The sequence below is a fragment of the Serinus canaria genome, chromosome 5 (assembly GCF_022539315.1).
Source record: "Serinus canaria isolate serCan28SL12 chromosome 5, serCan2020, whole genome shotgun sequence".
NCBI classification, from domain to species: Eukaryota; Metazoa; Chordata; class Aves; order Passeriformes; family Fringillidae; genus Serinus; species Serinus canaria.
The window spans coordinates 54,528,035-54,540,905 of record NC_066319.1 but is presented as its reverse complement, the minus strand read 5'-3'; the positions used below and the strand labels follow the sequence as shown (position 1 = coordinate 54,540,905).

General features: G+C 44.0%; 1 long non-coding RNA gene across 1 annotated transcript in view; it reads right to left on the bottom strand.

Annotated features, from left to right (window-relative positions):
- LOC127059695 (uncharacterized) overlaps positions 1-10,310 on the bottom strand; it is a 33,134-nt gene extending 22,824 nt beyond the window's left edge. Inside the window, exons 1-2 of the long non-coding RNA XR_007777733.1 lie at positions 10,181-10,310; positions 9,915-9,982 (exon numbers count right to left, since the gene is read on the bottom strand). This is a non-coding gene — a long non-coding RNA (uncharacterized LOC127059695). The remainder of the gene's footprint in view (positions 1-9,914; positions 9,983-10,180) is intronic.
- Between the last annotated feature and the right edge of the window lie 2,561 nt (positions 10,311-12,871).

Below are 12,871 nucleotides of genomic sequence, written 5' to 3'. Positions count from 1 at the left end.
GCAATTTCTAAATCTGATCAGATAAAATAAAGGAAATATTAACCTATTAGTTTCCTCAGTTTTAAAACTCAACAACTTTTCTTCTACTTAATCTACTTGAGGTGAACCAAGACAAATTCCAGGGGACTCTGCAACACCAGGAGCTGGAAAGAGGAATTATTTGCAGATGCTTAAACCTGAAGGCTCATATGGGACCAAAGTGACAAATGGGCATGGCACTGACTCTCTGCAGTGAGCTGAAAGTAATTTCCAGCCATCAACCACCATTTGCAGAGACAGAGTGAAGAACAGGCTTGAATCATCCTAGGAAATACACTTGATGGCCAGCATCTCTATCAGTCTCTCATAGTGGGTTTTTTATTTTATAGGTTAGACTATAACTTGCTCCAAATAACTTTGCCAGGTTAAGTGGTGGCTACTCCTCATCTGTGAAGATGCACTTCCCTTAAATTTTGATTGAGCTGGCCATCCAGTCTGAAAGAAAGAAGCACTGCTGCAGGGTAGTTCATCTGATGTGTGCCAGACATCTATTTTAAGGGAGGTGATTCACATCATGCTAGTCTTCATTTCTCTCCTCTGACCAAATAAGCATCACTGATGACTGATGCATATGTAGGTGTGCACTGCAGATGTCTAAACCTGGGCAGATTAATGCTGCCCTGTGTACCTGTGTGGAGGGAACACCTTAATCTCACTGACAATAGCATAATGAGATTTTGTAGCTGGATGCTAAAGACAGATAAATTCAGGTAAAGAATAAGGCAGAAATTTTCGACCATTGATTTTATTAGAACAATTTAGTTCATGAGGTTGTGAATTCACCATCACCTGAAGAACCTAAATCAAGTCTGGATTGCAAAATACCCATCTCAGCTAAAAACTTTGGAAATGCAGAAATTGCTGTAGGAGAGAAGGAGGCTTTGGCATCTATCAGAAAATCAGTGAACACAGTTTCTTCTGGAGTTCAGGTATTCTCTTCTTACTGCTCCAGTTCATACAGAAAACAGCACTGGAGCAAACACTCTGAGATCTGATTTGACTTCCGTGGCAAATTGTAATGAGCAGGGAGATGAGAGGGAAACAACATCTCCAATCCAAGCAGCATCAGCCTTTGCTCCTGCCCTCACCCCTCTGCAGACTTGTGCTCTGGTCTCTCCTGGCTGAGGGCACAGGGAAAGCTGCCTGGACATACCCTTGATATCACTGGCTGTCTTTGGCTGATGATTGCCTTTTTGCTGTCTGGAAAATCACAGTTCTGGATTGGCAGTCTCCCAAAAGCCCTGTAAAATGCCATCCAGAGACCCACGTCTGACCAAAATGCTGGTACAAGGACTGAGCAGTCATGGCATGGACCTTCCCACTGGCAGCAGGACTAGGCAGAGGTAGCAGCTCACTGGTAAGGAAGAATGGCCACGTGTCAAGCCCAGCATAGCAATCCCCTTAGGACAGAGAACCACAAGCTGAGCATTCCTGCTGAGTATCTCTCTGTGAGGATGGCCAGCACAACAGAAACCAGAGTTTGGCCAGAGCACTCAGACAAGGGCTTTAAGTCCAGCTAAGCTTTGCCTAGCACAAGTTTTAAAGGACATGCAAACTAAAGATGATTTAAAACTCTCTTGTTCTCTCAGAAAGCTGAGGGGTTATTGGCTCCTTATCACATATTAGAGCACTTTCAGGCCAATTCTCATTTACATCAGCAGAAAAGGGCCCTCTGGCTGAATACATGCACTGGCAGAGAATGGATGGTTGGTCCAGACACTCTTGCTGGCAGCTCTGAGGACAAAGCAGGAACAGATGCCACCTCCCTTTCCCACTGGAGAGAGGACTGCAGATCTGTCTCGTTGCTCTCAAAACTTTGGAAATAAAATCAGCATTGGAAATAAATTCCAGAAGCCATTAATCTGTCTCGCTTCTGACATGAAAGGATAAAATATAGTTCTGTTAAAAATAACAAAAAGCTGTGAGCTGTATATTTTCATTTTCCAAATTACTGAAAGAGCAGAACATGAATCCTTGTCTGTCAGCCTGAGAAAATATTTTATTTTTCCTGTGAAGGAGATGCAAACACAAGCAAGCAGCAGAGAGGATGCAGAACTGCAGTGTGCTGCAGCCATCAAAAGACCTCAAAGATTGGTGATGAGAAACCTTTAGTAGATTTTAATTTATTTTTTTTTTTAATTTTTGTTTTCCTTGCTTGAGTTACTATGTCATTGCAGTAGAATGATTTTACACAGCAGGGCCAAGAGGTCTGCACTGCCCAGCCTTATGGAGGGCAATAGTTGGGATGGTATTGTCATGGATGAGTGATTTAAATCCTTTCAGGAATTACCACCAAAGGTATTATTAGCAGAAGTGGTTTAATATGAGTTTGTGAAAGCACAACTAACAAAGTTCAATGGCAAGGTTCACTTTATTATTTACTACATGGAAATAACATACACAGGAAAATCAAGTTAGAATCGAGCTAGAATTATTATTAAACAGAAGATGAAGATGTAAAAGGGTAAGTGAGACTTTCCTGTTGAGTCTCAAGGTTCAGAGTGAAATCTTGTGCTTTTTTAAACTCCTGATAGAGCTTAGGAACATCTTGAGCCCATCTCATTCTCAGGCTTGGGCATGGTTTATTTCTAATGGAATTGGCTCTATGGATTTCTCTGGTGTGAATTCAGCTTGCTGTCAGTCACTCCCCAAGGACCTGTTGTGAGTAAGGGGTCACTGCCCTCAGCTAGGAAGGATCTCGGTCTCAGAACAGGAACATCAAATCCTGCTCAAAGGGAGACTCACCTGGCCTGCAGTGCTGCTGCAATTTAGAAAGAACTGGATTGGATTAGCGCCAAGATCTGTTATTAGTAGAAGGTCACACCCTCAAGGAGCAACTTGAGAGGTGTCCCAGCTCCAGGCAGATCCCCACCATGCAGCCCCACTGCCTGGAATGGAGAAGGCTCACTTAGGCTGTCATATTTATGGAATAAAGTGGTTGGCCTGCAATCAGATTGCATACAATGGGAAAAGTATGCATGAAACTCCTTGTACCCACAAATTGCTTTGTTCCTTGATAAATGAGTCTTGGAAAAACCGCTCTCTATTCATCTGTTAATTGCATGATTGGTGTTCCCAGCTCATATGCATTGATGCTCAGGGGTCACTCTGTTCCTCTGAGAGTTTCCTGGAGGAGTTCTTGACCCATCTGTGGCTCAGGCCTTTATCCCCTCTGGAGCCTGTACCAAAGTGGGGTGAGGGGTGTGCATCCATCACAAGTGTGGAGTGGTACACAAAGTCTTCTTTACAGATCCTCTGTCTTTCATTTAAAGACCTTTCACTATCTTTTTCCTCAAGAGAAATTAAACACTTTCATTTTTCCAGTGTGTAAATATTAACATCTTGACTAAAAGCAGGCAACTGTCTCTTCTTGAAGGCATCTAACTGTAACAATGAAGGGTAAAAAAAAAAAAGCATGTTAAGGTATCAAAAGTCCAGATTAGAAGAAACCTCTTAATTAAAGATGATTTTAGTCATGGAAGTTGTAGAGACATAAAATATACAGAAGCAGAGAATGGGAAAGCAAAGTATAAGTAGATGAATTTATAAACAAATGAGTCATTGTCTCACTCCAAGTGGCAAGTGGGAGGCAGAGGGATTTAATGAAAAAAGGAAGAGTGACGAGGAATAGGAAGGAAGGTCACACTTTATCACATCTAGCCTTGGATCACTGCCACTGGCTGTGAGGCAACATGTCTGCAAGGAAGCAGCAGCGGGAGGGAGTGGTTGTTGTGGCCAAGAGTGGACTTCTTTAAGGCATAATCCTAAACTTGCATCTTCTGATTTTCAGAGGCGACCTCAACACAAAGTTTGGATGGCAGATGCTCCCCCTGTAGCAATTTCTATTTGCTCTTCAGCCTCAAGGAAGGACTGAACCCTCCCTAAGCTCCCAGAGCCTGCCCATGCTGTGGGCCCAGCATCACCTGGAACTCCTCCTCTAATCAAACCCAGCTCAGGTGCCCCTCTCTAAGCTGCCCTGGGCTCCAGCAGGAGCTCAGGACCACTGTGCTCACCTGATCCTGGCTGAGCAGCTGGGGTGTCCCACGGGATAAAGCCCTGCAGAGGACATCCCTGCAGGGTTACTGCCTGCCTGGATGGTCAGTGGGGAGGGAGGACATGGTCTGAAACAAGGTGTTCTCAGCAGGGACCATGTCTGAGAGGACACAGGTATCAGTTTGGTGGCTGCCCCAGATGTTTGCAAGCATCCAGACATGCCATGTATTATTTGGTGTTCACATGGTGTATGAGGATGTTCTGCAGGCATGTGCAGCACCAGAAGGAACAGTGAGCTGCTTCTCTGCCCATCTTTTTCCTTTGCACGTTGTGTTTCCCATCTTGTCTTCACTAATCCTTATGCCAGAAACAAGGGAACCCTGCTGGGAGGTGATTGCATTACATTTTTCTCTTTCTTCTTGAGTGTGTGCCATGCTGTGAAGAGAGGAGTGGCTCAGCATACCTGCCTGCAAGGGATAAAATCAACATTTCTGACATTCTCCTTTTGGCTACCCTCCATACACAAATTGTCTCCTGAAGTAGAATATATATATATTTTTTTAGAGGGCAATGAATACCAGTCTTCCAGTATATCATCCATATTAAAATATTTGCATATAAATATAATCCAGAAAGGCATCTAGAATTAGTAAGAGAAATTATGATCTAATTTAATTTCCTGCAAAGCAGTAGCTGCAGCATTTCTCTCTGTGATTCCTGTTTTATGATTTTACACAAAGAAAATTCAGGCCTGAAGGTTGCAGAAGTTTCTTCCAAGCATTTACTTGCTTGGTGGAGTTGTTTTTTTTCCTTTCTTCTTCCTCTGTTGTGTTCTCCTCCACTGCTCTTGGCTGAAAAGCATGAGAGAAGCACAGGAAGAGGCTCTGTGTTCCCTGTTCTCTGACCCCAACAGCCCCCTAACTGGAGGACAGGGAAATGCCTTTGTTGTGCAATTAATACAAATTAGCAAAACTCTTCCAAATGCTTTATTGAGCCAGGAGAGTGTTGTAATCCTATGTGAAGGAAAGACGATACATCCCAAAATATTTAGCAAACTAATAAAGTGGAAGGATGGAAGGGACTAATTTCTATAAAGAGAATTAGGAATGTCCTTTATGCTGTAGCAAAACAGCCTGGAAGCAGGAAAAGGAGTCAGGTTGTGATTTACTGACAGGTCTCAGGGCTCATGGTGGGCTCCTGCACAGGTGTGGTTGTGGTGGGACACAGAATCAAAGAATGTTGAGGCTTGGAACTGACCTTAAAGTCCATCTAATCCCAAACCCCCCTGCCATGGGCAGAGACACCTCTCCCTAAACCAGGCTGCTCAAGGCCTTATCCAGCCTGGCTTTGAACACTGCCAGGGATGGGGCAATGGGTCATGGCACAGGCCAGCCAGTAGCAACCATTCCAGGAGCCCAAGGGCCAGAAACCTGGCTGGAGGGTGTGGATGTCAGAGTTTTCAGGGATCCAAAAGGCTGTTTTGAGGCAGGAGGCAATAATCTCTTCCTCACATCCTGCAGTGATAAGGCAGGAAGGACAGGGCGTTAAGGCACAGCAGTTTCCTGCAGCCTTAGAGGATTCTGCAGCTGATTCTCATCTCTGGGAGTTCAGGGATAAAATATCAGAAGAAAGAACAAATGATGCAGTTGTCTGGAGTGTTTTATGGGATGCCTTTACAGCCAGCTCCTGGTACTCCTGGGTGAGGAAGGAAGTGGAGAGGAAAAAGAGTGAAGGCAAAACCCTGAGCAGAGAAGAGGCAGTGCCTGCCTGTCAAGGAAAGTGGCACACAGCTGAGCGGGGATGTGGGGCCAGACAGCCCCTGTGAGCCTGTCATGGTGGGAATGGGGCCCCATCCACTGGTGCCTGGCTGGCACTGATGGTCAGGCTGGCTGTTTCAACATCCTTGGCCTGGCTTGTCCAGCCCTGAATAAGGAGGAGCTAGTGGCTGATAGAAGAGCCCTCAGCACCCTCTTTCCTGGAGCCATCTCAAACAGGAGTGGCAAACTAAGCAGCTCACCCTAAAGAACCAAGATTTGATAAATGCAGGCATCAAAACTCATGGCACATCTTCTGCCAGGCTGAGGTGTGGTGGGCAAACATGCTGCTTTGAAATCAGTGGATTCATTTTATTGGGGTGCAACAAAGTGGACTGCATCTAAAGGCTGAATTTTGAGGGTTTTTTTAACTCATAAAAACCTATTAACATGGCTTGTGGTTTGACCACATCCCTGGTTTATGCTGGTGTAAAGCCAAGCATGATGTCAACTTGTTGTTGCAAACAGGAAAGTCAGAGGGAATGTAACTTTCAGGTAAAAAGCTCTTTAGCAGCTGAACAGTTAAAGATTATGTTCACTATGTTTTCCTGCCTTGCAATTTCCTCATTCATAATGTATGAGTGAGATCATTAAAAGCAACATATTGGCTGATACCATCACAGCTGCTACCTAACATTAACACTTCATAGTGAGGAATAACATTTCTCTTATGTGTGTCTTTGGAAAGGGAAAAAAAGAGTTGTAGCTGTAAGAACAGGGTAAAATGTTTAACCTCATAGAAAAATCTTCACATGTTGGGCAATTGCACATTTGCTGGGAATGCTTTTTAAATGAATAAAAAAATATTAATCTCTTTTTATGAAGTCCTTTCACCTTTTGCATCTATCACAACATGGCAACATATTTTTCCCCTGCACAAAATCAATATTACATTAACTTCCCTAATAAAAAAGCATTAACTCCTACAATGAACACAAAACTTCATCTCTAGCCAGGGAATTTTAAATTCTACAATACTTGACTGTTTAGAAACATAATGATGATTGTATTATGGCAAGGATGGGATGTGTCAGTCATATCAAAGAGAGAGAAAGATGTCTTAGGGCTTCCAGGCATAAGCTCCGTGGTTGGTGTTTCATTTGTAAGCTGCCCGGGGTGCAGATCTGGTTAAATACATTAAATAAAAGTGCATTTAGGTTGACTGAAGGTAACTCTTTCAGCTGAAGAAAAGCACTGTCCATTTTTCATGGATAATCTGAATCTTTACAAACTTTGGGCCTACATTTTTACTTTTGAGGGAGAGGAATGGAAAGCATCTGCTATATAAAGCTGGCTTTTAATTTCCAAATATCCTATTTCATATTCCAACCTGAGACAGATGCTTATTATTTATAAATCATGTATCACCTCTAATAGCTCTGTTCCATCACAAAATCGAGAGTTTCAAGGTGGGGGGGGGGGGGTGGGGGGGAGAAGAAGACCAAGTCCAAATCATCATGAAAAATGAATTAGCTGCCTTGGAAAGAGAGGGCATTCCCTCTGGGTGTGTAGCAACAACTCTGAACTAATCCCAGGTGGTTGGTCTCACTCTGAGCCACCTCAAGTCTGAATTTGCACATCCATGCCCCACGCTGAGGTGATGCTCTCCCTCCCCTCACCCAGGCTTTGCACCATTCCAACACCAGTGGAGAACGGGGCCCCACGGGTTCATTAGTTTTAAACTTTGAGTCAAATAGCTAAAGCTGGGATGAAAGACTTTCCTTCTGTTGCAAATTCATAATTCATTTTAAGTGTGGCACATGAAGCAGAGGCTATAACATGGTCCTTTCTGAAAATCTTCGTTCAGGGTTTTAATTGTGTCTCAGAGGAATAAATGCAGGAGGGTTGCCTTCCTCCCTCCCACCCCCCTTCTTCCTCTGATAACAGCTTGGTTTTTACTACCATCACTTATGTCTTTTATGGTTTCCAGCCTCTGACAGAAGTGCTCCACTACCCTTTCCTGTTCAATAATGAATGGACACATTTGAAGCTGCACATATTTGCACTTATGAGCTCATCCAGGCAAAAGATATAAGAAACGTGACTTATCTAAACACCAAAAGCAGCCAAGGGATCAAGTAAATCTCACAATCCCCATTGCTGTTCCTTTTCCCTGCCTCCTTGGTACTGTAACTAAGAGAAAGAAGATGACATTCTTGCATCATATTTTCTGCTATTTCTTCCCAAGCTGCAACAAATATCTCAAAGGGAAGTTACATCAGGTGTGCCCAGTTAACCTGATTGCATCTCAGATTCTCACCTTTTACAGCCAGTGGAGAGCAAGTGGCATTTTTGGCACACAGTTTATTTAATTAAAAGGAAGGTGCCCAGAACAGGCCAGCCAAAGCTCTGTCCCTGGGAGTGTCTGTTTCCTCCAGGGAGCTGTGGCCATACTATAGGTGAGTGAGGAGGAGGAGGTCTCCTCACAGGGGACAGGCAAGTGCATCTCGGGACAGAAGATCATCTCTGTGAGTTTGGCCAGAGCCTCAGAAGGAAACCAAAAGGACTCCCAATCTTGAATTTCTTTGTCAAGGCTGATGAGGGTGTGGAATAATCACTCTTTAAGTAACCACAGAAGTAAAAGTTTAGTTTAGCAGGTAACAAGGAGTCGACACAGAAAGTAGTTGGAAGGGTGCACTTACAGCTCCTCTTTAGGGTCACTGAAAAGATGCAAAATGATTGTGTGCAGTGCCTGGAGCAGGACAGACTCTCCCTGTGGTTAAAGCCAGGGTTATGCCAGAGGAAGCATTTTCCAAAAGATGTCATAACTTTGGGTGCTCTTAAAATCCTCACTACTCCCTAGGGTCACTAAAAGACCAAATCAGTGAAAAATCAGGCGTCCACCATGGCTTCTTCCATTCAAAGCACAGAGTTTGCTCTTTTCTTATAAAACACAACCAAGAAAAACACTTTTCCTTTCATCTCTGTCTAGACTTTTATCTAATAGTCTAAAAGGATGTACCTCCACAGCAGGAGAATCAGGAGAAATTCTGCTTTTCACCTGCGGTGAACCAAGCTCCTCTTTTCCACCTCACAGTCAGGAACCCCAAACCCAGAACCTGAACATGAGGAAGTGCTGGCTGTCAGCTGAGACACTCTTCTGTAAGTCAGGGATCTTGGTGTGTGCCTGCTTGGGCAGAAGGAGGAATTAAGTGGAGATCCCTCACCTAGAGAGTGGATTAACACCTAGCCTACACCAAGAAGAGAGCAGACAACATTGGGAGCTCAGGATAGCCATATGTGCCAGGTCTGCCCTGCAAATGTTCCCCAGCCCTGAGGGGGTCTGAGGCAAAAAATGGGTTTGAATCCACATGGGCCTTTGGCATACAAGACACACCATGCTGATGATGTATGTCAACATCTTTCCTGAAGGACCTTTTTCATGGCATTCACCCACTTTAAAGTTTTATAAGAGGGACACCTCTGGGGTTGGCTGCCACCAGGGGCACTGCAGGGGGCCAGACATGTTTGGGTACAGAGCCACAGGAGTTATTTCTGTGCTTTATCTCCAACCCCGTGCTTCATCTCCATCCAGCCCCAGGTCTGGCTTTCATTTCCAATCCTGGAGGTGACTTGCTCCTTAGAGAAAGAGGAAGAAGAATATGGAGGAGCTGTTGCCACAAATGCCCTCAGAAATACATCCAGCAATTTGGGAGTGTAATGCTCAATATTCACATGCCATGTGCCTTAGGTTTGTAAAGTGAAAGCTTTAGAAACCGCTTTTGTTCAATCAAAAAAGAAAATAAATCACATTCACTGTAAAAAATCAATGAATATGCTGCCTCTGGACTGCCTTTTGAATTCCAAATTTTCTTTGGGAAGGCATCTTTTACAGCCAAGGCTGAAATCCCCCAAAACTGGGTACAACTGGCACAATGTGCATGTAGTATCTGTAGTGCCAGTGGGCACTGCTGCAAAAACATGGCTGGTATTCATGCAAAAGTCCTCCTTTTTCTCTTCCCTCACTCAGGCAAGCATCAGGAGAGCTTGAAATGTAAAACACATTCCTATGTGACGATGAAAGAAAAATCACTTAGAAGAAGACAAGGAGAAATTGAAGTTACTCACTCAAACAGGTCAGGCTGACAAATTGCTTCTGCTGTCTTCATTCATCCACATAATGGCTCCCCCATTCCCTGGCCAGTTATAGAAGAATAATTATCTCTTTCAGATCAGCTGCCTTGGCTTCATCATAAATCATTTCTTTCCTCCCCTCTTACACTACCACTGCCTCCTTCCCATTTTTATCAACATTTCTTCCCCACAAGCCTTTCAAAGTCCAGCTTTTGATTGACTAAATGCACCTTATGACCAAAAAACCCCTGTGAACTCACCATTTTTTGTCACTCAACCCAAAATCCTTCTTTTCCAGCCATATGCTTGCCCGTGATGAGTTCATAGAGCTCAAATGAGAACAAGCTGGTCATGTGACATAAAGGATAACATGAGATTAATAAAATTGAGCCATGCCTGAACCTGCAAGGGGAACTTCTGGTCTTTTCAAAGCTCCACAGAAACCTCACACTGCTAATAAAGCCATGGATCTTCAAGCAAAGCATTTCTGCTTATGTGTAATCCCATTAAAGTTGCAGAAGTCCCTGCAGAATGAGGCAGGTGGGAGCAGCCACACCTGAGGAATTATCATGTAAGTTTAAGTTCATTGCTGGGTGTTGGCAGAGCACTTGGATGCCATCTAGTTTGGGATGGACTTACCCAAAATGGGCTGAACCCTATTAATTAGTAGGGCAGGAAATGAAGCCTGTTCCTTCCCCCTGTAGGACAGATGCTGTGTCAGAGCCAAAACCAGCTCTCTGCTTCTCTTTTTATCTTGGCTCCCCTTGGCACCAGTCAATCCCACACCCTGCCTCACCCAGACAATCCTCTGCTTCTGCCATCCCAAATTGCTCAGTGCTGGCAGAGAGATGCTTTGACCTCCTCCTTCTGGCTGTTGTAATTTACCCAGCTGACTGACACCTTCCCACTCTCAGTGCTCACCTCTCAGTCCCATTAGCCTCAGACCTTCAGCAGCCAAATCATGGCTCTGCTTGAGTCAATGACAAAAATCACACACTCCCAGATAGCCCCAGTTTCACTGGAGCTGTTATCAGAGCAAATAGCCAGAGGGCTGATGCCCCAGTGATGGACAGAGTGCCTTCATGCTGAAATGCCTTTTTGTGCACAGTCCATTGGCTTCATATGATTCCATAATAAAAGCTGTTATCCATTTTTCTGTCTACTATTGTGTGAGGTTTTCTAGTATTATTACAGTATCTTGGCTACTTGAAAGTTTCAAAAGGCCTTTTTAATACATTAAATGAGCGGGTAAAAATTCTGTAATTTGCTGACAAGAGACAAGAGGAAAATTATCCAGGAGTAGCCACTGTGGATTTCCCTTTTCTCTCTTTTTTCTCATTCAGGTTTTCTAGAATGCATGTGGTAAAGCCTCCCTGCCTGAAAAAACTGGACAGAGCAAGAATTCTTAGGGGTCCTGGTGAAAACAATGCTGGATGTTCTCAGCAGAAAACTCTAACATTCATTTAAAAACCAAAAGGCCAAATGGCCCAGTGGCATTTTTTTCTCTTCATTTATTTACACATTCTGGTTATCAAAACTGCAATAAAACAAGCTTGACACCCTACTTGGGCAATAAAAATAAGCTCCCACTACTGAGTTATGAGTGCCTGAAAATAAATTAAGACAGACATGTATTATAACCCTTTACAGTGACAACAGCTCATAGAGAGTGAGGTGAAGTTTTTTTCCCAAGGCCAGGTGCTGCAACCCTCAATCTGTAAGTTTTGGGGATTTCTGTGGTTTTTGAAGGTCCTGATGCAAAGCCCTTTGTTTATAGTGTGCATGGCCCTGGTTAACAGTAAAACACTGCTTACAGGAGGCACAGCTGGCAGCCTCCAGAAGGGCTTTGAACACAAGAGAGAAGGAAACAAGCACTTCAAATTGGAGCTGATGGATGCTGCCAAATCCATTTGCAGCACCTTGGCTTGCTTCTCCCTCTCTGATTTGACACAGCCTCTTTCTGCGGGGTGTGGTGGGGGCACAGTGGGCTGAACCAGCACCAGGCTGCAATCAAGGGGTGCTCACCCATTTCCTTGGTGTCTTGGTTAGAAAAGACATGTGTCTGCTAAGGAAGGCAGGAGCCTTCCTTGAAATGGAAAATGTAAACCCTCTCCCTCTGAATTAACATAATTTTGAAATTAAGAGGCTGTCAGGCAAAGATATGAGAATGGGAATAACAGTTTTTTACTAGGATAATTAAAATAAAAATGCAATAATACAAAAAAAATACTGAGTCAGAATACAACCTGACACCCTGTTGGTCAGCGGTTGGCAACAGTCCCACTCAATGGTGGCTGCAGCCCTCCTGCAGTGCCAGGTGTGCTTCTGTAGAAGGGTGGAGTTTTCCTCTGAAAGTTCAGATTTGGTTTTGATGGGCCTGGTCTTCATCTGGGAATTCAGTAGAGAAGAAAGTTGTTCCTCTAGGAATGCAGTGGGAAACATTGCTGTGGCATTCCAAATCTCAGTTTATATCCAGGTAGGAATGCTTGGCCTCTCCCCTGGGCGGAGCATCTCCCAATGGGATGATGGAATTTTATCAGTGACACTCAATGGCCCATTAGCAGAAGATATTTCCAGGAGGGAGGATGGGTTGTGGAAGAGATAAACTACCCAATTAACAGAAGATAAAGAAAACTGCCCCATTAACCTCTAACTGATAGCAAATAGAATACACACCCCCATTAACATCTTTCAGCCTAAGACACTTGGAGAGCCTGGGATGATTGCTGCTGTGGGGAGAGGGATCCACATGGACTTGGGAAGAAGTAGAAAGGTAAGAGTTTAATAACCCATGTGATAAACTCCTCAACATTACATGCAGGTTTCAGATGTGTATATTTCATGCTACCTCCTTCCTTCCTTCCTTCCCCAGTCCCTGCCTTGCTTAATTAGATGTCCCCAGTGAGAACAACAGGTAGATTCATTGTGCTTGCAGCTGAGGCAGGAGTAAT